We start from the raw sequence: 11,653 nt of genomic DNA, 5'->3' as shown, positions 1-11,653 counted from the left end.
AATAATAATAATAACAACAACAACAACAACAACAACAACAACAACAACAATAATGATAATAATGATGATAATAATAATAATAATAATTTCATGACACTAAACTTAAGCGACATCGAAAATAATCTCAATACAAGCAAAGAGAAAAACAACCATCAGAGTGAGAACCAAATCTAACGTAAAATGAAAGAAAAATGTAACATCACCCCAGAAACCAGACTTCAGGAGATCCTGACATCGTTAGCCATTTCTTTCCCTCGTAATCTCCTACAGTGACCGCGAAAAGGGAATTTCAAGTCCTTCAGTGTCGCAGGTGCCTTTGCAGTGGTGCCAGGGGTCTCCTAGGCGGCTATCCTCCCTCCTTCTAAGTCCCCCTTCCTACCCCCCACAGCCCATCGTCAGTGTCCTCTTTCCGTTTGCCTCCTCTATCTTTATCGACAGTGCAGCGGATTGGGTTTCCAGGAGAAATTCTCTCACACTTTTTCTCGACGTAAGATTTCGGAGAGCGTTTGGATTTTCAAAGGGAAAGACTAAGCTTAACGTGTTTCGGTTCTTCCATAACTTTAGATTTTATGATGTAGAATTATTTGGGAGATGGCGCCTTACCTTGGACCATGTGGAGAGATGGTGATTTTTCTTTCCATGTCAAAAGTTTCTCCATATTTTTTTCAGTGGGTAATTAAAGTCAAACTTAAAAATAATGAAGAAAATCAAAATATTAAAGAACACAAATATCCGTCATCAATTTATATATTAAATAGTTTAATGTTATTTTTTTTTCTAAAGGAGAAATATAATGAGGCTGAAGTTTTCCGTTAGACCTGATTCTCAGTTCGCTTTTGTATGAATTTTCAGTTCGGTTTTGTATGAATTTTGACGAACATTAATTACAGCAAAATAGCAGTCGTAAATAACGGAAGAAAAACAAATAAACTCTTACATGCAATTCCAGTCCCCTCCTCACATGACTTTGCTATATTCTGCTAATATGGAAAAGCAATAATGCCTTTACATATGAATTTTCAATATCAATATCCATTGTGAATACTGTACAATTAGATGAGAGTCAGCTGTAGTTGAGATATTAATATGGTCAACTCACGAGTTAAGATATTATTTACGTTTTCTGGGTAAAATCTTCTTTATTAGATCAGTAACATCACCAATTCAGAATTGTGGTTACTTATGAGACAGGGTAATACCCACGGATTGAAAAAAAAAAATCAAATTTTCAAATCTCCGTACTATGGGTGGTTGGATGAATTTTGGGTCATGTGGCAAAAAAATACAGCTATTAAAAACTAAACTCGTTTTTAATTTTTTCTTATCTGCACCAAATATGTAACTTATTTAGTTTCTTTGTAAGAAATAAGAATGACGGACAAGAAAAATAAATTCTAAACCATCATTTCAATGAACAAACAATTTTGAGTGTTTCGACATTTGGGAAAATAAATATTGTGGATTCGTCTATAACTAAAACTGCAATTAAAAATGTGTTTCGGGAAAAAGGCTACACCATCCAAATGTTAATTCAGCGTTGCTCGACAAAGAAATCTCTTTAATATGCATATAAAGAATGCCATATTATAAATCTCTAATTCAAATTTGCATCAAATTTGGGAAGGTTATGAAACCATTATGTTTCTGGAACAACCAAATTATCAACGAAATAAAAATTCAAAATACGTCAATGTTATCTCCATTGAAGGCTTGCAACGTTGTCTGCATTGTATTGTAACTTCATTATTTAGAAATGAATAAGTTATTTTCATCCTATGAATGAATTTCATTTCGCATCTTTATAACCAATTATTTTCAATATTGGAACTTTGAAAAACCTTTCTGATACCCTGTTGATGTACATAAAGGTACCTATGATTTATTGAAAGTACAAGAGTGTATTATTATTACTATTATTATTATCATTACTAGCCAAGCTACAACCCTATTTAGAAAAACAGAATGCTGTAAGCTCAAGGGCTCCAACAGGGAAAATAGACCCAGTGAGGAGAGGAAATAAGGAAATAAATAAACGATGAGAAAAAATTAGCAGTAAATTATTTCAAAAACAGTAACATTAAATCAGATATGTCATATATAAACTATAAAAAGACTTATGTCAGCCTAAAAATATTTGTTGCAAGTTTAACCTTTTGAAGTTCTACTGATTCAACTACCATATTGGGAAGATCATTCCACAACATGGTCATGTTATCAACTATGTCATAAAATGATTGAAACTGCTCTCCTAATGAGGTGGTTTGGCCCAACTAAAATATAGAAATAAGGTAAAATACCTTTTAAGTGATATGTTCTTCGATAAAGAGGTAACCAAATGATCAAAAATATAGATCTATTCTTTCACATAACATTCTGGTGGTTTTGTTGGAATAATATAGATGACTGGATCGGCAGAGGGGGAAAAGCTTAAGCCAGGCTGACACTTGAGTCGTGAACTGGCGTGAAGTGTTCGTAAACCCGTCGTGACATCGTGGCATGTCGTGAAGAGGATTTCGAAATGTTAAAAATTTTGGTCACGACAAAATTTCGTGACCGGGTCGTGAACTATGCGCGAACTGTTCGTGAACTCGTCGGGATGATGCAGGAAGTGCGCAAACTATGCGTGAACTTGTCGTGCCAGTTCGTGTCAATGTGGACAGGTCAGCTGTGATTTTGAAGTGAGTCTGGAAGATCTTTGTCACTGGGAAAATGGAGGGATATCTAGATTGCTAATTCATTTGGACTAATTGAGAAAACTAACGTTGAATAGGTGAGGGAAAACGAGAATTTCTAAGATGGAGTGTACTAGATCTTTACCATGGGGAAAATGTTAAGATATCTAGCGTGCTTTTAGTCACTCAGTTGGACTAGTCAAGAATTTCGACTCTGCAGAGGTATATTATTATCATAATTATTACTATTATTAGCTAAGCTACAACCCTAATTAAAAAAGCAAGATGCTATACGCTCAAGGGATCCAACAAGGAAAAATAGCCCAGCGAGGAAAAGAAATAAGTAAATAAATAAACAATATGAGAAAAAATGAACAATATAAAATATTTTAAAAACAGTAACAACACCTAAACAAATATTTCATATAAGGGATAGGATTTTTTGAGATGGTTTGTCCTCTTCTGCAAAGGTACAAAAATGATTTATGAGGCCAATAGAGGAGTATCTAGATCGATTCCAGTAATTCAGGTGGACTAACCGAGAAGGCGGAATCTAAAGAGAAAGGAAGACCAAGATTTTCTAAGATGGACTGTCCCTTATCAAGAGGAACAAAGTCTTTTTTCAGGAGGCGAATGGTAAGATATCTACATCAATTTTAGTATTTCAGTTAATCTAATCGAGAAGGTTAACTCTAAATAAGTAGGAAGAACAAAATTTTCTTAGATGCGTTGTCCCTTAATGGAGTGGTAAAAGATCTTTTTCATGAGGCAAAAGGAAAGATACCTAGAACGATTTTCGTAATTCAGTTTGATACATCGAGAAGGCATTCTCTAAAGTGGTAGGTAGGACAACCAGCAGCTGCTGCTGAAAGACTCAGTCTCCTGAAGTTTAGAGGGAGCGGGAAGCAGGAAGAAACCCGTGACCAAAAGAGTGGCAAACTCTAACACAGCAGAAAACTCAGCAAGTTTAATGCCTAGAGTATATCATTGAAATGGGGCTTACGTGGCTAGTCTTATGACCTTTGAGTGATTAAGTCTATGCGCCATTTGGTTTAGCAGAAGGTGTGTGAAAAGATGTTCAAATACTTCTGGTTTTGAGGGTGGATTTTGATTTGATGAAAGGGCACAAAGTATTATTCATTGTGCAAATGACAGAGTTCTGTTGGGATTATCTAGGAATAGGGAAAATACTAATTAGATTATAAAAATGGCGACCCTTGGCGCACCGAAAATAAAACGGTAAGTTTAATGGATCGATCTTTAAAGTATGTTTCACCACAACTAGATTTATCATATACTTAGACCGTGGTTTTCAATTTGCCTTTAACATCTTACTTATGTTTTTATCTTAAATGTCCTCTGGTGGAGTTTATTATGTTGTTCAACATGCTCAACTATTTCTAGAGCGAAATATGTTTCCTGAACGTTGGAGCAACTCATGAAAGAAGAGGCCTATTTGCTCATAAAAATTGCGACCTCTGTTGCGGCAGAAAATATGTAAGAATATGGCAAATGATCTGTTCCCTGAATATCTAAGATAAAATTCTAAGAAGTCCTCCTAGGGGACATAGCCTATAGATACACACGGCAGGACTGAGGCCTTTGTCCTGCAGTAGACTAGGATGATGATATACAAAAACAACAACAACAAATGCAGCTGACTCTAGTCCACTGCAGATCAAAGGCCTTAGACATATCCTTATTCATGTCTGGGGTTTGGCCAGTTTATATCACCACACTGGCCAACTGCGGAATGATGGGAGAATTTTGTCTGATCGCTCCCAGCAAACCAACCTAGTATGGGTTGCCCTGACTATATATATATATATATATATATATATATATATATATATATATATATATATATATATATATATACACACACACACACTAAACACTCAAATACACACCCTGACGAATGAGGTGAGGAATGCCAAGTAACTAGGTTAACTGGGAGAATTCCAACCGAATCTGAAACTCTTAATTCCTTCGTAACCACAACCGATTCTTTTGCATCCTAGAATTTCGAAAAAGAAGCGAATAAAAGATTTCGTATCTTTTCTATTTAAAGGACCACAGACATCCAATCCGGCTTCACTTGCGATGAAAACCTCATGATTTGTATTGAGTGGATTAATTGAGGCGTTGCAGACTGTGGCATGATTCAAGGGGACGAGTGTGGCGGAGTGGGGAATTAATGAGTACAAAAATGAAGGTGGAGTTGGATGGCGTGCTCCTCCTGACGTAGTAGCTATTGGAGAACTAATTAGGAACGTAAGAGTATCAGAGTAGGTAACGATGGCAGAGTTGCTTTGTCTTTCAGCAAAGTCAATTGATTGTTGTATGAGTCATGAAAAAGGATCTGGGTAAACAAATTAAAACGATATCAATGACAGAAATCTGAGATTAAGTAGCTCCAAAAATAATTATCAATATAAAATAGTAAAATATCTAAACTGTAAAATAAAATAAAATTGAGATGATTTATGCTTTTTGTAACACCACATTGATATAAAAAGATAACAAGCGCTTAATATTTAATAGAACATTTATAACCATTTTGTGGTTTTTCATATGAAGTTGTTATACAACATTATTTGTCCGTTGCTTTTCACATTTATTTGTATCCAGAATGAGTCACTTAAAAACATTCCAATTAAGACTGATTGGGTAAATGAATTATGTATGAGCAACAGTATGAAAAAAAAACAGCTAATAAAAGTATGTTATATAACAACCATGTAAGAAACTCAAAATAAAGATATAACAAGGCGATAACGCTGACATAAAATGAGAAATAATGAATGAAATTTCTAATACATTTTAAGATCAGTAACAATGCTAGGTATTTGTTTAGAAGACCAAGCTCTCCATATACTGAAAAATTATGCAAAGATGTTGTTTTTCTTTATTACTTTTCCATAATTTGAAACAATTCGCCACGTGGGAAAGAAGTTAAAATTATAAAAAACTTTAGAATTATAAAAAGAAAACACTAGCCGGGTTTCCTTACTAAACGAGCTGGAACTGACATCGTCAACATATTCAACCAAACAGAAGTTCGTGATGCCAGCGTACATTAGATATATATTCAAAATGTATGCTATAATTTCTCCATTTTTACTTTAGTATATATTTTGAATATATATCAAACGTACGCTGGCATCACGAACTTCTGTTTGGTTGACATGTTGACGATGTCAGTTCCAGATCGTTTAGTGAGGAAACCAGGCTAGTTTTTATTTTTTATAATTCTAAAGTTTTTTTTTTTTTCATAATTTTAACTGGCTTCCCATGTGGTGAATTGTTTTAAATTATGAAAAAGTAATAGAGGAAAACAATAGCAGTATATGGAGAGCGTGGTATTGTAAACAAACCCAATGTTAAAATATGCCTTACATATATGAACTATGAACAGAAATTTATGTCAACCTGTTCCACATGAAAGCCTTTGCAACAAATTTGAACTTCTTAAGTTTCCCCGACCCAAACGCTAGATTAGGAAGATTTTTCCACAATCTGGTCACACCTTGAAAAAACCTCTAGAATACTGGGTAGTAATAAACCTTATGATGGAAAAGGCATGTCTATTGAAATTAACTGCATACCTAGCACTACAAATCTAATGCCATTTTCATTGAAGGCGATTGCCTTAGTGACGTTAATGTGCTTCTTACAGAAAATAGCGTATTTTCTCAGCTGCTTTAGATTCTCAGGAGTTAGCAACTCGTAAGTATATTCTCTCACTCTCTCTCTCTCTCTCTCTCTCTCTCTCTCTCTCTCTCTCTCTCTCTCTCTCTCTCTCTCTCTCTCTCTCTCTCATTTCCAATAACTTATATGGTAGAAGAGATACGGGGAAATGATAAAATGTATAATAAATTAACTAATTTAGGAAAATTATATTAATTATATTTTAAGATTCATGTATTTATCGATATCATCTGTTTTTATGGTGTAAAAATGGTGTAGGAAAGTAAACATAACTTTGCCAATCAAACAAACATTACTAAATATTACCCATCATTAGATTTACATCAAAATTCGAAACAAGGTTAAGGAATCTAGAAACATGAGGCTTTCGATGAATTCAGTTACATCTTCCAATGGCTGTCAAGTAAAGCCTATGTGAAGGAGCATAATGAGAAGTCGTAAATATAAAATAAATGGGGAAATTGAAGAGTAATGACATCACCCTCAGTCGCAGGATGTCTTGAGAAATTTACGTTTCCTGGCATCAAATCCAGTATTCTGACTTCCATTTCCAGAAATTGTGAAATCGAGCCAGTGATAACCTTCCAGGAAAAACAGCCGCGCTCTCTAATACGCAATTCCGTGTCAGGAGTCAGGCTTTCCTCGAATTTTCTACTTTTTTTTTTCATTTAAAGTAGGATATCTGGTTTTCAGTCCTTTCACTCGAGAAGGTTAAATAAAACGGTAGAAGGTTTGGGCGGAGGAAGGCGTGAAATTAGGGGTAGATAATGTGAAAATTAGAACTAGATTTGGGGAAGAAGGGAGAAGATGAGGTAAAAATTCAAGGTAGGAAGAAATAGGCGGGGGGGAGGGGTTTTAGAGACCTTGGTTTGGTGAAAAAACCAACAAGAATGACCTCCCGCTACGCAGAGGGTATGAAGTGTTCTGAAATTTTAAAATACTCATGTGTCATTTCTAGTTGAGTATCCCCACTGAATACTCTGAGTGTTTTGCATCAATGTGCTTGTTTTTCATTACAGTATTCAAGTTTCATTCTATATTTGTCTATCTTTTTTTAATTGTTTTTAATCTTATGATGTTAACTTAAATTTTCTCCAGATTTCCTTTGCATATTTAGTTCTTTTATATATCACGACATTTATAAAACATATAATATTTTGGAACCCATTTTTACTTTAAGAATCTGCTCTTTTAAGATAACGCTGTGTAAGAGGGCTTAATCATTATATATTCAATAGCGTTTTCGATGATATCTTACACACACACACATACAGACAACTCAATTTAAAATGGAACTGCACATAGTTTATACGCACAAACGTCGACACATTAATAATATATATATATATATATATATATATATATATATATATATATATATATATATTCAGACACTTGTTCTTTATTGAATAGTGGAGATAATTATATATCTATCCATTCCCACAGCAACTCCAAGGTACTAGTTAATGTTTCCATTCATCAGTTGAGCGTAGCCTTTTCTCTTACTTGCGTGATATGTGAATAAGAAAAAAAGTCTCCCGTATTCCTTGAAGAAAAGAGAAAGAGTTCCTCATTTCCTGTCCCTCACCGATCCCACCGCAACGTCCTCAAACTTCTTACTTCCCTATTTTCAAATCCCCGAGGGGAACTCCCCATCAAAATAAATATTGAGTACCTTTCCTGATAGCCCACGCAATGGCTGAAGTTTTATCATTTCTCCAGAAGTTTGTAGGAAAGTGAGATTCGAAGTTAAGTTCATTAACATTGATAAGCAATTTTCAAAGTTGGGTTCAATTTTTCATAGGAGATTCAGCAACCGCTGCGGAGAGGTTGGTGTTATGTAAGAGGACGACCCATCTAATTCAAGGAGGGAAATTATGTAAAGACAAAAGAAATAATCGAATGATTTGTGAAATATAATGTCACATAATGAGTTGAGCCTTGAGCAAACCCCCCCCCCCAAACAGGACTAAAATAATTTACATAAATAATTATTTACAGTTTGTTATCTGTGGCTTAAGGATTTATGGTATGAAGAAACATAAAACACATGGCGATATATAACTGTATGATCTACAGTCCGTTTATGGACGGAAATCTAAGCAGTTTTAAAATTTTCTAACTTATCGCTTAGTCTTATCTTTTATGGTCCCCCAAATCTCCAAAAGCTCGATTCGCATTCTGTAATTATGATGGTTCAAAAAGACATATGAAGCATTCCATTCCAAGAGCAAAAAATAATATCTTTATGTAAAAATTAAAACGTGAACAACGACCAATTCCCTGGCAGCCAAATCTAAAATATGAAGAACCAATAAAAATGACGTCTCCAAGAATTGGAGGAGGAAATTTCTTGCAATGGAAGCCTTTTTCCATTGTTGGATGCAGCTGAACGAGACATAAAATACGATTTCTTACATTGATTTATTGTGCCAGTAAAGGAATTAATTTGCGCCAAAAATATTCAATGGATTTCGACCTTAATTGCAGATTCAGCTGTTATGGAATGTATTGGGTATTTGCGTGCCTTTGTCATTGATTCATCTTACATATTTTTTTTTCAAAATGGATGAAAGAGATTAAAGGAAAGAGAGAGAGAGAGAGAGAGAGAGAGAGAGAGAGAGAGAGAGAGAGAGAGAGAGAGAGAGAGAGAGAGAGAGAGAGAGAGAGAGAGAGAGAGAGCACATTTATCAAAGCTCTGGTAAAGGAATTACCTCAGATCACTTTAATTTAAGCGTGTTACTATTTTAGTTTGGTTATGGATATCATTTTCTAATTTCAACAATATAATTTCTAAATACACTTAAACATTTGGAAAGTAGTTGCGTGTTATGTTTACAATAATTAATTTGAATAAGTTATTATCAGAAAACTATAATGATACTGGATAAGTCACAACCAATATACTTTTTAAGTTCATATTCAATGGATAGGAAAATAAATAAATAAATGAATATATATATATATATATATATATATGTGTGTGTGTGTGTGTGTGTGTGTGTGTGTGTGTGTGTGTGTGTGTGTGTGTGTGCTCTGTACAATAGTGATATTGGAAATTATTTCACCAACAGAAATAATGAAACGCCTGAGTCGGTACCAAATGTAACAGTAGGGGAAGTAAAGAAAGCAATAAAAGGCATGGAAAGAGACAAAGCAGCAGGAGAAGATGGGCTAACAATTGATTTAATAATAGATGGAGCAGATTTCGTAGTAGTAAAACTAGCTGAACTCTACACCAAATGTCTGCAAGAATCCATTATTGCTAGAGCTTGGAAAAACTTTATCATTATACTAATTCACAAAACGGGAGACACAAAAGACCTTAAAATTTCCCGCCCAATAAGTTTACTCTACGTGATATATAAAATATTTACAAAGATCATATTAGCCCGAATAGAAAAATCAACCAAGAGAGCAGGCAGGCTTTAGAAGTTGGTATACAACAACCGACCATATCCAGTACTTAACCAGCTAATGAAAAATCAACAGAGTATAAAAAACCACTATGTATGGCTTTTATATACTATATACTATATAAAGCTTTACATTCTGTAAATACCTTCATAATACAAGGAAAAGAAAAATCTTGTTAGATATATATCATACTACAACTACATAAAAATAAGAGAGAAAATTTTAATTGAGAAAGGAGTTAGAAAGGGAGACCAAATCTCTCCCAAATTATTCACAGCATGTCTGAAAAGTTTTTCAAGAATTTATATTGGGAAAATGTAAGAATTAATACTAATGGGGAATACCTTCACAACTTGAGATTTGCAGATGACATAGTTGTGTTTATTGAACCATGGGAGGGATTACAAAAGATGAGAGAAAATCTGAATAGAGAAAGTAGAATTGTAGAACCGAAAATGAATATGAGTAAAACTAAGATCATGTTCATTGAAAATGCAGACAACAAATTAGAGTTATGGTCGAAGCTTTAGAGATTGTTAAAGAATATAATCTGTACTTAGGAGAGACAATATTCCCTCAGGTCATAAGTCCGAAATTAAAAGAAGAATAAGCATGGGATGGAGAGCATTGTTAACAAAATGAGATTATGAAAAGTAAAATACCACTTTTCTCTAAAAAGAAAAGTATTTAGTGAGATGGTCCTACCAGTATTAACTTATGCATCAGAAACTTGGAGCCTTACTAGACCTTTAGAACATAAGCTAGTTACAATTCAAAGATCTATGGAAAGAATGATGATGAGAATAACTATAAGAGACAAAAAAAGAGCAACATAGATAAGAGAACAAACTAAAGTCGAGAATATTCTGACATGTAAGAAAAAGAAATGGACATGATCAGGACATATGATGAGAATGACAGACAACAGAAAGACATTAAGAATAACGGAACGGGTCCCTAGAAATTTTAAAAGAAGTAGGGGAAGGAAGAGAAGAGGATGGATTGACAAATTAAGAAAGTTTGCAGGTTTTGGCTGGCACAGAAAAGCCATAAATAGACGCAAGTAGAAAGACATGTCTGAGGCCCTTGTTCTGCAGAGGACTAGTAACGGCTGGTGAGAATATATATACATATATATACATATATATATATATATATATATATATATATATATATATATATATATATATATGTATATAATTTATATATATGTATATATATATATATATGTATATAATTTATATATATGTATATATATATATATATATATATATATGTATATAATTTATATATATGTATATATATATATATATATATATATATATATATATATATATATATATATATATATATATATATATATATATATATATTTCTCTCTTTGCATAGTGAAGAAATATTTTATCATTTGCATACTATATTCTACTGAATCAGAAAATGATTCGAGTTTAGCCTTATTTACATGGCCAACAAAAAAGTGTACAGTATTATATAATAAATAAAATCCGGTTTACTCTCCTTAATATGGTGACGTCATAACGCACAAAACAAACATACAATTAAACTAAATGGCATGCCGTGTACCCAATTCAATTTACGCTCTTCATGGAAACACATTTCGGAAGTGAAGTGTCCAAGTGTAGTCTATTCACGTTTTTGAAAAGGAAATATTCGATTTTATCTTCTGAAAAGTGAGTTTTTCTACATTATCTAATGACGCTTACGACGATGAATTAAATAAAAAAAATCGAATTTCTCATGTAACAAACATCCCAACCTGACAAGGATTGTGTACTTGTTTTCCTTGAAGCAACTTTTTTTTTTTTTTTTTTTTTTTTTTTTTTTTTTTTTTT

Source organism: Palaemon carinicauda, chromosome 38 (genome assembly GCF_036898095.1).
Source record: "Palaemon carinicauda isolate YSFRI2023 chromosome 38, ASM3689809v2, whole genome shotgun sequence".
Lineage (NCBI taxonomy): Eukaryota > Metazoa > Arthropoda > Malacostraca > Decapoda > Palaemonidae > Palaemon > Palaemon carinicauda.
This window is presented reverse-complemented; position numbering follows the sequence as displayed.